The sequence below is a fragment of the Mus caroli genome, unplaced genomic scaffold, assembly GCF_978045245.1.
Source record: "Mus caroli unplaced genomic scaffold, Mus_caroli_1 scaffold_19, whole genome shotgun sequence".
Taxonomy (NCBI): domain Eukaryota; kingdom Metazoa; phylum Chordata; class Mammalia; order Rodentia; family Muridae; genus Mus; species Mus caroli.
In genome coordinates this window covers 23571499-23583654 of record NW_028227274.1, presented here as the reverse complement: position 1 = coordinate 23583654, position 12156 = coordinate 23571499, and positions in this window count along the sequence as shown.

Here is a 12156-nt window from a genome sequence, read left to right as displayed (position 1 = left end):
CGAAGCTGATTCAGAATGTGGCAAATACTGTCATGCTATGGAGTCTTAAGTATCAAGTTAAACAAGAGATAGAGAGGAGGGAGACAGAGACAGAATCCAACAAAGACAGAGAGAGATAGAGACAGACAGACAGACAGACACACACACACACACACAGAGAGAGAGAGATCTTGAAATCGAATGGACAGGAAGGTGGGAAGGATTTGTCAGGAATTGGCAAAGGGGAAAACATTATTGAAATAAATTGTATGAAAGAAAACATTTAAATGTGACAAATATAAAAGAAGAAATGCTAGATGGGATCAGTAGACACAACCCAGGTAGTATCTATGGGGGGGGGGGTGGAAATGCAGCCTTCTGAGAATGCCATTTGTACCAAGAAAAAAAATCTTAGCTTAAGATATGTGTTCTGATAGACACTTAATATCTGATTACAGATAGTAAATTCATCCGGAAATGGGTGCTTTCTCATTTACTAACCAATCATTTAGGGATATGCAGTATCACTCCATCAGCAAGTGGAAGCCACATACCAAAAGAAAATTTCAATTTCAAGGGATCTGCAGGACCAGATGCTCTGGTGTCCTGGAACTTCCCAGGTTCTTACCTGTTTTTCCATGCTTCCTTTGTCCCTTTACAACCTAAATGACAGGCTTGCAAAAGAAAGAAAGAAAGAGAGAGAGAGAGAGAGAGAGAGAGAGAGATAGAGAGAGAGAGAGAGAGAGAGAGAGGGGAGGGGAGGAGGGGAGGGGAGGGGAGGGAAGGGGAGGGGAGGGGAGGGGAGGGGAGGGGAAGGGAGGGGAGGGGAGGAAGAGGAAGAGGAAGAGGAAGAGGAAGAGGAAGAGGAAGAGGAAGAAAGAGGAAGAGGAAGAGGAAGAGGAAGAGGAAGAGGAAGAGGAAGAGGAAGAGGAAGAGGAAGAGGAAGAGGAGAGGAGAAGAGAAGAGAAGAGAAGAGAAGAGAAGAGAAGAGAAGAGAAGAGAAGAGAAGAGAAGAGAAGAGAAGAGAAGAGAAGAGAAGAGAAAAGACAGTACATAAAAAGTTGTATATGGAAGACAGTGGTGATGGGAAATCTTTCTATCTTCCTATCAGGTCCAATTTGCAATTAAGGAAATATGACCAAAGATACAAATCTATACTCACTCAAAAACACTCCACAAGTGTGGTTTTGGACTCCAATATATAGGGAGTTAAAGGTTTAAGTATTAAAGGAGTTCAGAGAGAAAATTACTATGCTCACATTTGGAGGGTCATAACAAAATAGGACATATTTATTCTGTTACTGATTGGCATGGGGTAGTCATGTGTTCCCAAAGGTTGGGTAGACCGGCTGACCCTTTCTGTGAGTACATATCAGCTTCCTTGCCTTCCCACCTACTCTTTTGCAAAGGGCCCAATCCAGGCACACATAACAGAAGAAAAGAAAATTATATATAAATCAAGAATGCCTCATTACATCACCAAGTACCTGCTTCTTTCAATGATGAGCACCTTAGCCTATCCCTGGCCCTTATGGACCATCAGAACCACCCCTGTCACTTACTTACAGTATTCAAAGCAGTGCTACACCACTAATATGACAGTAATGCTTTTCTTTCCTGATCTAATATTTTTATGTACGTGCCATCACTTACAGATTAAGAAATGCCTCACACTACAATTTAAAAATAAACATTCCAATAGAATGACTTATTTTAACCTGATAGTGTGGCGATGAACTAATTCCCCAACATTCTTTCTTTTTTTCTTTGCATCATTTATACATTTCGTAGATATACTTGGATAATATAAATAATGAATTGACCAATGAAAGATTGTATTTAGAAAGCAATATGCGCTTTGAATGAAGGATCAATATGGTACTATTTCTTTCATAGCTGAAATTCATGAGTTTAGAATTGAGTAGCAAAAGTGGTATATCTGCTCCCTCCTCCATAGGTAATAAACACCACCATCCTTAGGACTGTTTCTCATACCATAAACTTGGTCTATAGTCATCTAAGCTCCTTAATACTCAGAATGCTATTAATAATGACCATCAGAAGACTTTCTTGGAGCTGGAAAGTGAACTTACTACCTGGTCATTTGGGATTTCTCACATCATTAATTCAAGAGACATAGAAGAGGTTACTGACTGTCCAATTAGATTATTGAAGTGAAACAAGGTTATTACATGATGAAGTAAGGAAATACTGCTCCTGCAACCCAGGGGAATCTCTTACTACCTCCAAGAAACTCGAAATCAAATAAAAATGTCATAGAAGGCCATAGCAATCCAATATAGGTGTGGCCCTGTGCACTGAGGGTGCCCTTCAGAAGCAAGCATGTGAATCACCCTAAAAGATAAAGTATTTTCATGAGTGAAGATTGTGAATGAAGGAAACGAAAACCTGGGACAGGTAACAGAAGGAAGAAGTTCAAAGAACCAGCATTTCCCTTGTCATAAGATAGCACATCAACAGCTGCTGCAGCAGGCACCAGGATGTCCTTAGCCCTTCTCGTTACACACACACACACACACACACGCACACGCACAGGCACATACACACTCACATGTACACACACACACACACACATGCACACTCACATGTGCACACACACACAAATACCCATTTTTCCTCTTCTTTCTGCCTATCACATTATATAAAATATGCATGGTTTACTTTAATGGGATAGTTTCAATTTTTTATGGGGGGAATTTTGGCTGTCAACCTCATTTAATTAGTCACATGGAAAACACCCCCTGGACACATCATATCTCTACATACATCCAAAGAACTGAGTATGCAAGACCCACTCTGAATGTAGGCAGGTGAATCCCTTTGTTGGCAGACACAATGGACCCCAACTGCCTCACCCACTCTGTGCCCTACATCCCCATCATGGTGGTCTATGTTCTTAAACCAAGAGCTATAGGACACACTTGCTTATGCTGCTGTTTGTTTCTCCAGGTATTTTATCACAGGGATGAGAAAAATAACTGATACAGTGTTTTAATTATAGAATACCCAGATGGCTGAGGTAAAAAGGGATCTTATCCAAAAAGTGTCAAGGGAAAGTAGATTTTATTAAGCAGAAGCCTGGCATTTACCTGGTTTGATTCCAGGTATGTGAGCATGAATAAACAGCCTGGGTCAGTTATTGACTTCTGCTTCTGAGTGTCTTACCTGTCCTTTCTCAAATGTGCTCATTAAGGCCAGAGTTAGTGTGGGTCTTCCCAACCAGCTTCCTTGCGGGATTAATAAAATCAAGGGTGGGAGTAAGGAAGAGAGGTATCTTTGTTTTCCCTCTATGTCCTGTGGTACCTCAGGAAGTCTCGAAAGCCCTGCCTTCAGCTCTGACAAACCACCACAGCTGTGACGCTCCACTTCATGAAGTCATCTCTGGTTATGTAGCCTTTGCCCAGCACACTTGTCCATCCTCCTTCCCCTCTGCACGGCGTGAGCGTGCATATAGAAAGTGATTGCTTGTTTCCCAATTCCTAGCCTCTGTCTTTTCCAACCAAGTAGGATGTTTTCTTCACCTGCTGGTCAATGATTTCCTTCACTCGTTCTGTCTCTCCTGGACATTTGAGTGCCTACATTAACAGTATTAACCCAAGTTCCTGCATACTTAAGAATAACCAGAACCTTCTGCTTTCAGAGGGACTATTCCCTTGAACTGCATTTCCATCTCTGTATGCTTTGCTCCAATTTCTCAGAGGGATTTCATCAGAACAAAGACTTTTGCTTGATATGAATGGATTTTTGCCACTGGTAAACATGTTAAATAGAATTTGATAAAGAGTAAAAACCAGTCCCCTGCCTCAGTAGACACCCCTTTGTTCTAACCAGAAGGCAGAGAAAACACATCATCTGAACCCAAATTTCCCTCTTCCTGTCTCCAATTTCTTCTAATCAACTGGGGCTTGATTCTATGGCCCTGGCAGTCTGCCCCTTGCTTCCTGAGTATTCACACCTCCTAAAAGCCGAGCTGAAAAATTCCCTGAACATACTGTGTATCAAAAGAGTGAATGCATCCAGAAAACTTGCAATAAAAATAACCCAAACAAATGACTACCACATCACATGTCCTATTAGCAAAGTACTTGTGTGGGAACAAAATGTTGTTGTTGGTTTTGTTTTCATTTTTTTTAATACAGTCAAGGCCCCAGTGGGGCATGAATGTGGAATATCATCCCATTTTATAATATATGCACCATAGTCTTCTTAAAATGAGTTTTCACTTCAAGAAACATAAGGACTTAAATATGAGCAGCCTGTTTTGTGCGCCTGTGTCTTTGGCATCTCATTACACTTCAGACCATTTTGTCTTCTTACAACAATTGAATATCATTAGTGGAGGCATATTTTGTTGCCAGAACTTGCTTGGTTGTGATTGTGCTCATTAAAATGTGTCCATTTGCCAGCTGATGGATGGGAATTCTGAAGGGTGCCTGGTTGGTGAGCATTTGAATATCAGGACTTTCATCTCTTCCTTCCAGAAAGAAAAATAGCTTTGCCACCAACCAGCACAACACATGAACTGCCCTTGACTTCCCCTCCTTCCCTTCATCTTCTTTGTATAGCATTCAGTTTAGCTCTCTGGGTTTCTTTCAGGCACCCAGAACACTTACAAGTCCAAGTATCAGATCTAGACAAATCAGAAGTAAATTCAGGCTTCACCCCTGCTTGACTTGTCTGGCGACCCTGAACAAATCTCCAGCCTCTTGAGGCTTCAAGGTTTTTATTTGCAAAATGAGCTTCTAAATGTTTACTTTTCAGGGTCATTACAAGGAAGATCCCAAACTCACTTGGGGCACATGGTGAAAACTCAGTAGTCAAGTATGAACAAAATGTACAAGAGCTGAAAAAAATGTCTGTCTAGCATGTATGAAGGATAGGGTTCAAATCCCTAGCATGACATGAACTATTCTTGGTACCACACAACTAAGGTAGCAGGAGAAGTAGAAGTTCAAGCTCTTCTTTGGCTTTGTTTGAGTTTATTTAGCATAGGCTACAGAGAAACAGAGAGAAAGTAAGCCTGCTTGACTATGGAAGTGAGGGAGGCAAAAAGGGGGAACTCAAAAGCAAATATGGTAGTGTGGCATTATAATAGACTTGGCACAAAATATCCTGGAGAATCTAAGGGGCTCAGTGGATGTATCTCAAAATAAAAATGCCAATACTACAAGTCCACAGAAAAATTAATACTAAATGGAAAACAAAGAACTTAAACTATCCCTCTTTGCAAATATGATTTTATGCATAAAAGACCCCATAGACTCTACCAGAAATTTCCTACAGAGTATAAGAAAGTCAGGAAGATAGCAGGATACAAATTTCTGAATTAGATTAACAGAATTTTATACTCACTTGATCATCACCTTATGAAGTATACATTTTCAGTTTTAAAATGTACAAAAGAAAAGAAGAGAAACCTGATGGTGTGCACATTACAGAGATGAAAACTGAAGGTAGAATTATGCAGTGTCCTCTCAGTAGCAGGCACTGTAGGTAAAGTGCGATTGTCTAAATAAGAAAGAAAAACCACTAAGTGAAATGTGAGGGATATGTGTGGTAGAAAGGGGACTAGAGCAAGTTCTATAATATTAATTTTGTGATTTCAACATGGCCATACCACTTGCTTATCCCACCTTCTTTCACATCACCACTCTTCATTCACATCTCAGCACATAAATTCTTCCTCTTTGCTCAAAGGTTCCCCCAGTGAAATTATAGGAAGCATTATCTATAATTATCTTCATGTTATCAACTGAAGTTTCTGGTCTGTGCTTTTGTCAACTTCAGTTGAATCTGCAATCCCTTGAATGTAATTTAAAGAAAATTCTGGAAGCTTTGTGCATGATCAGCATCACCTAGGTGAAAATATTGAAAAAGCTTTGAGGTGTGAGGGCTTTCTAATTTCTACTGTACTTGAGAAGCTTAACAAACTAAGCAACTGTCAGTTATTAATACTTCAGTGTAAATTAGCTTATCTTGGATTGCAAAGTAGTAATCATGTAATTCCAAACTATAATTTCATAAAATGAGAAAGTTGAGATCCATAATGGGAATATATTTTATAACTAAGTCAGAAATGTGAGACAGGACCAAAGCCCATCTCTCCTGACTTTTTGTTAGCAATGGCGTTCTGTTCGCAAATATTTCCAAATGGGTAAGATCATATCCTAATGAAATTTTCAATTAGCCAATTCTTGTGGGTAAAGGGTACAAAGCCCTCAATAAAAAGCAAATATCATGATTGAAAAAGTCCAAATAACTTGAAAAGATTTTTCTCCTCAATTGGTTTACCCAATTAGCTGTTCCTAGGTCTCAAGTCCTACAGCCAATGTATCATTCCATGGAGGATAGATTGAGAGGATAGGGAGACTCCTATCTCCAGTAAACATGAAGTACATGAAATTCAGGTTGTTCATTCCACCTTATGATACAGGAAACCTTCTGCCTCACTGCAAAGGACATTTTAAACAATTATTTTTAGATGTTATTGATACACTTTGGCAGAATTATCTTTCGACATCATTCTCTCTCTCTCTCTCTCTCTCAAGCCACTTGTGCTCTCAACAAAGGCTGCTTAACTTCTCTGGAGTATTCAAAGATTGCTAGGAAATGTTTGCCCTAACCTGTAAAAGAAGGAACAAGTATTCATCTGTTTCAATTTAGTATGAAGGAACATACTTTTGTTACAGATGAAAATTGACCCAGTGAAGGTCAAATTTCTAACACTAGAGCAGGCATGTTAGCAAGATCCTGAAAAATCAGAATCCTTTTGAGTCAATTTCCACCATGACTCTCTGTACCCATTCTCCACAACAATTGAACACAAAGATATGATAGATTGTTCTTAATAGTATCTATAGAACTGCAGGTGACTCAATGCAATGTGTATACTACTTTGAAGGATTTGTCCTTCTCGTTTTCAAGATGGATTATGTTGCCATGTTGGGGAAAAGGATGATACTGACTGATCTAAACCCCAAATCAGCAAGCATTGTTTTCAGGCCAAATTGGAACACAGTGGTCTGATAAACATTTGTCACTAGGACAAAGCTACATTCACTTATGTACATATTGCCTTGTGGTAGTAAAACAGAAACAAGTTGTAACAGACATCATATGACCCACAGTGCCCACAATATATTTTCTATTGTTCTACACAATAGGACATTTGCTAATTGTTGCTCTTAACCAGCATATCACGTTTTTTGTTTGTTTTTAAAATTTTACTACATATATATATATATATATATATATATATATATATATAATTTTATTGGATATTTTATTTATTTACATTTCAAATATTATTCCCTTTCCTGTTTTCCCCTCCACAAACCCCTATCCCATGACCACTCCCCCTCCTACCCACCCACTCATCCATCCTCACTGCCCTGGCACTCCCCTATTGGAACATCGAGGCTTCACAGGACCAAGGGCCTCTCTTCCCATTGATGCCAGATAAGGCCAATCTAATAAAGCTTTTCAGAAAGTCCTGCTGTCTCTTCTTTGATCTGAGAAATTCCACACTGAGCTTTTTGTGTGCTAGGCTTCTGGCAGACTCTATGGTTTAGCAGAGATGAGGTATTTTTGGAGATTGTTGCCCAATGAATGAGCTCCAATGGAACCTAAGACATACAGTTTCCTTCTAACCTTTGAGTTTCATACTTCCTCCCCCTTCCTGATATAGCCTTATATTTGCTGATAAGTATTTCTGGTACTTTTCCACCTGGCTCTTCCAACCCTTATTTCCAGCAGCCGGTATTTAATCTAGGCATGGCTCTTACCCATCTGTGTGTGTGTGTGTGTGTGTGTGTGTGTGTGTGTGTGTGTGTGTGTGTGTTCTTGCTTCACTGCCTAATCTAAGCATCCAATTCCAATTTCAGTGTGAATAAGGGATCATGGGGGTGATACCCTGACTTTGTAATTTCTTTTTTTATTAGATATTTTCTTTATATGCATTTCAAATGAAAGTTCCCTATACCCTCCCTCCACCCTGCTCCCCTACCCACCCACTCCTGCTTCTTGGCCCTGGCATTCCCCTGTACTTGGGCATATAGAGTTTGCAATACCAAGGGGCCTCTCTTCCCAGTGATGGCCAACCAGGCAATCTTCTGCTACATATGCAGCTAGAGACACAAGTTCATCATCCTTAGTGAGGTAACCTAATCACAATATAAGTCATTAGATATGTACTCACTGATAAGTGGATATTAGCCCAGAAACATAGAACACCCAAGATACAATTTGCAAAACACAAGAAAATCAAGAAGAGGGAAAACCAATAGGTGGATACTTCATTCCTCCTTAGAATAGGGAACAAAATACCCATGAAAGGAGTTACAGAGACAAATCTTGGAGCTAAGACAAAAGGATGGACTATCCAAAGACTACCCCACCCGGGGATACATCCCATAATCAGCTACCAAACCGAGACACTATTTCACATGCCAGAAAGATTTTGCTGAAGGGACCCTGTTATAGCTGTCTCATATGTGACTATGCCAGTGCCTGGCAAATACAGAAGTGGATGCTCACAGTCATCTATAAGATGAAACACAGGACCCCCAATGGAGAAGCTAGAGAAAGCACCCAAGGAGCTGAAGTGGTCTGCAACCATATAAGTGGACTTTGTAATTTCTCTGAAGGAATGTTTTGTATGAGAGTGATAAGATATTCCACAAGATAGGCACGATTTGGCAAGGAGTAGTAGTACACTTGATCAAAGTAAAGATGAAAAGATAGAGATGTGAGTACTATACAAGAATGGTAAATATGTTTTCAAGAATATATTTTGATTATTTTTGGTGGACCTTGTTTACCTAGACAGCTAGTTCCCATTGAGCAATGAAAATTTTTTGTGTTTACACAAATATAACATAAACAAAATTTTATCCAAATTCACTAAAAAAACTAGTACAAACTTACAGGGCTTGTAGATACCAGGCCATTTTAGTGTGAGAGTATTTAGCCTATATGAATAGATATTTTAATAGATACATATTTAGACATACTTAATTCTTAGATGTATTCAAAATATCTTCTGGTGTGTATTCTTCTTTCATTCCTACTATATACTATAGTTTCTGATCCTCAGGAAGCCATCTTGTATTCTTTCAAGAAGAAAGATAAATATAAAATTAAATTAAGTGATCTTGGTTCCAGGACTCCACCGAACTTAGGAACTTAGTCTGCACAGGTGAGAGTGTGCACCACAGAGGCAGACAGCTTCTGGGACAGGTGGGAGCCACAGAGCCGCTGAGGCAGCACCCTTTTGGGGCCGCAGACATCCAGCACCCTCCCAGCCGGAGGACAGTGGTCCCGCCCTGCACGGGAGCCCTCTGCCTCAGGAGAAGGGAGCACCATCTTGGATCCGGGACTCTGCCGAACTTAGGAACTTAGTCTGCACAGGTGAGAGTGTGCACCACAGAGGCAGACAGCTTCTGTGACCTACCAAAGCAAAACAGCATCTGGGAAAGGTCCTGTTTTGGGCCTTCTTCTTCGGCCAGGAGGAGGTCCAAACACCAGATATCTGTGCACCTTCCCTGTAAGAGGAGAGCTTGTCAGCAGAGAGTGCTCTAACCACTGAAACTCAGAGGAGACAGCCTGTCTCCCAGGTCTGCTGATAGACGGTAATCAGAATCACCAGAAGAACAATCTCTAAACAGAGACAACTATAACGACTCCAGAGATTACCAGATGGAGGAAGGTAAACATAAGAATCTTACTAACAGAAACCAAGACCGCTCACCATCATCAGAACCCAGCACTCCCACTTCGCCCAGTCCAGGGCACCCCAACACACCTGAAAAGCTAAACCTGGATTTAAAAGCATATCTCATGATGATGGTAGAGGACATCAAGAAGGACTTTAATAACTCACTTAAAGAAATACAGGAGAACACTGCTAAACAAGTAGAAGACATTGAAGAGGAAGCACAAAAATCCCTTAAAGAATTGTAGGAAAACACAACCAAACAGGTGATGGAATTGAATAAAACCATCCAAGACCTAAAAAGGGAAGTAGACACAATAAAGAAAAACCAAAGTGAGGCAACGCTGGAGATAGAAACCCTAGGAAAGAAATCTGGAACCATAGATGCGAGCATCAGCAACAGAATACAAGAGATGGAAGAGAGAATCTCAGGTGCAGAAGATTCCATAGAGAACATTGGCACAACAATCAAAGAAAATGGAAAATGCAAAAAGGTCCTAACTCAAAACATCCAGGAAATCCAGGACACAATGAGAACACCAAACCTACAGATAATAGGAGTGGATGAGAATGAAGATTTTCAACTCAAAGGACCAGCAAACATCTTCAACAAAATTATAGAAGAAAACTTCCCAAATCTAAAGAAAGAGATGCCCATGAACATACAAGAAGCCTACAGAACTCCAAATAGACTGGACCAGAAAAGAAATACCTCCCGACACATAATAATCAGAACAATAAATGCACTAAATAAAGATAGAATACTAAAAGCAGTAACAGAAAAAGGCCAAGTAACTTATAAAGGCAAGCCTATCAGAATTACACCAGATTTTTCACCAGAAACTATGAAAACCAGAAGATCCTGGACAGATGTTATACAGACACTAAATGAACACAATTTCCAGCCCAGGCTACTACACCCAGCCAAACTCTCAATTACCATAGATGGAGAAACCAAAGTATTCCACAACAAAACCAAATTCACACATTATCTCTCCACGAATCCAGCCCTTCAAAGGATAATAACAGAAAAAAACCAATACAAGGACGGGAACCACACCCTAGAAAAAACAAGAAGGTAATCCCTCAACAAACCTAAAAGAAGACAGCCACAAGAACAGAATGCCAACTTTAACAACAAAAATAACAGTAAGCAACAATTATTTTTCCTTAATATCTCTTAATATCAATGGACTCAACTCCCCAATAAAAAGACACAGACTAACAAACTGGCTACACAAACAAGACCCAACATTTTGCTGCTTACAGGAAACTCAACTCAGAGGAAAAGATAGACACTACCTCAGAATGAAAGGCTGGAAAACAATTTTCCAAGCAAATGGTATGAAGAAACAAGCTGGAGTAGCCATTCTAATATCTGATAAGATTGACTTCCAACCCAAAGTTATCAAAAAAGACAGGGAGGGGCACTTCATACTCATCAAAGATAAAATCCTCCAAGAGGAACTATCAATTCTGAATATCTATGCTCCAAATACAAAGGCAGCAACATTCATTAAAGAAACTTTAGTAAATCTCAAAGCACACATTGCACCTCATACAATAATAGTGGGAGACTTCAACACACCACTTTCACCAATGGACAGATCATGGAAACAGAAACTGAAAAGGGACACAGTGAAACTAACAGAAGTTATGAATCAAATGGATCTGGCAGATATCTACAGAACATTCTATCCTAAAACAAAAGGATATACCTTCTTCTCAGCACCTCATGGTACCTTCTCCAAAATTGACCACATAATTGGTCACAAAACAGGCCTTAACAGATACAAAAATATTGAAATTGTCCCATGCATCCTATCAGATCACCATGGACTAAGGCTGATCTTCAATAACAAAATAAATAATAAAAAGCCAACCTTCACGTGGAAACTGAACAACACTCTCCTCAATGATACCTTGGTCAAGGAAGGAATAAAGAAAGAAATTAAGGACTTTGTAGAGTTCAATGAAAATGAAGCCACAACATACCCAAACTTATGGGACACAATGAAAGCATTTCTAAGAGGAAAACTCATAGCTCTGAGTGCCTCCAAAAAGAAACTAGAGAGAGCACACATTAGCAGCTTGGCAACACACCTAAAACCACTAGAAAAAAAGGAAGCAAATTCACCCAAGAGGAGTAGATGGCAGGAAATAATCAAACTCAGGGGCGAAATCAACCAAGTGGAAGCAAGAAGAACTATTCAAAGAATAAACCAATCAAGGAGCTGGTTCTTTGAGAAAATCAACAAGATAGATAAACCCTTAGCCAGACTCACTAGAGGGCACAGGGAAAGCATTCTAATTAACAAAATCAGAAATGAGAAAGGAGACATAACAACAGATCCTGAAGACATCCAAAACACCATCAAATCCTTCTACAAAAGGCTATACTCAACAAAACTGGAGAGCCTGGATGAAATGGAGAAGTTTCTAGA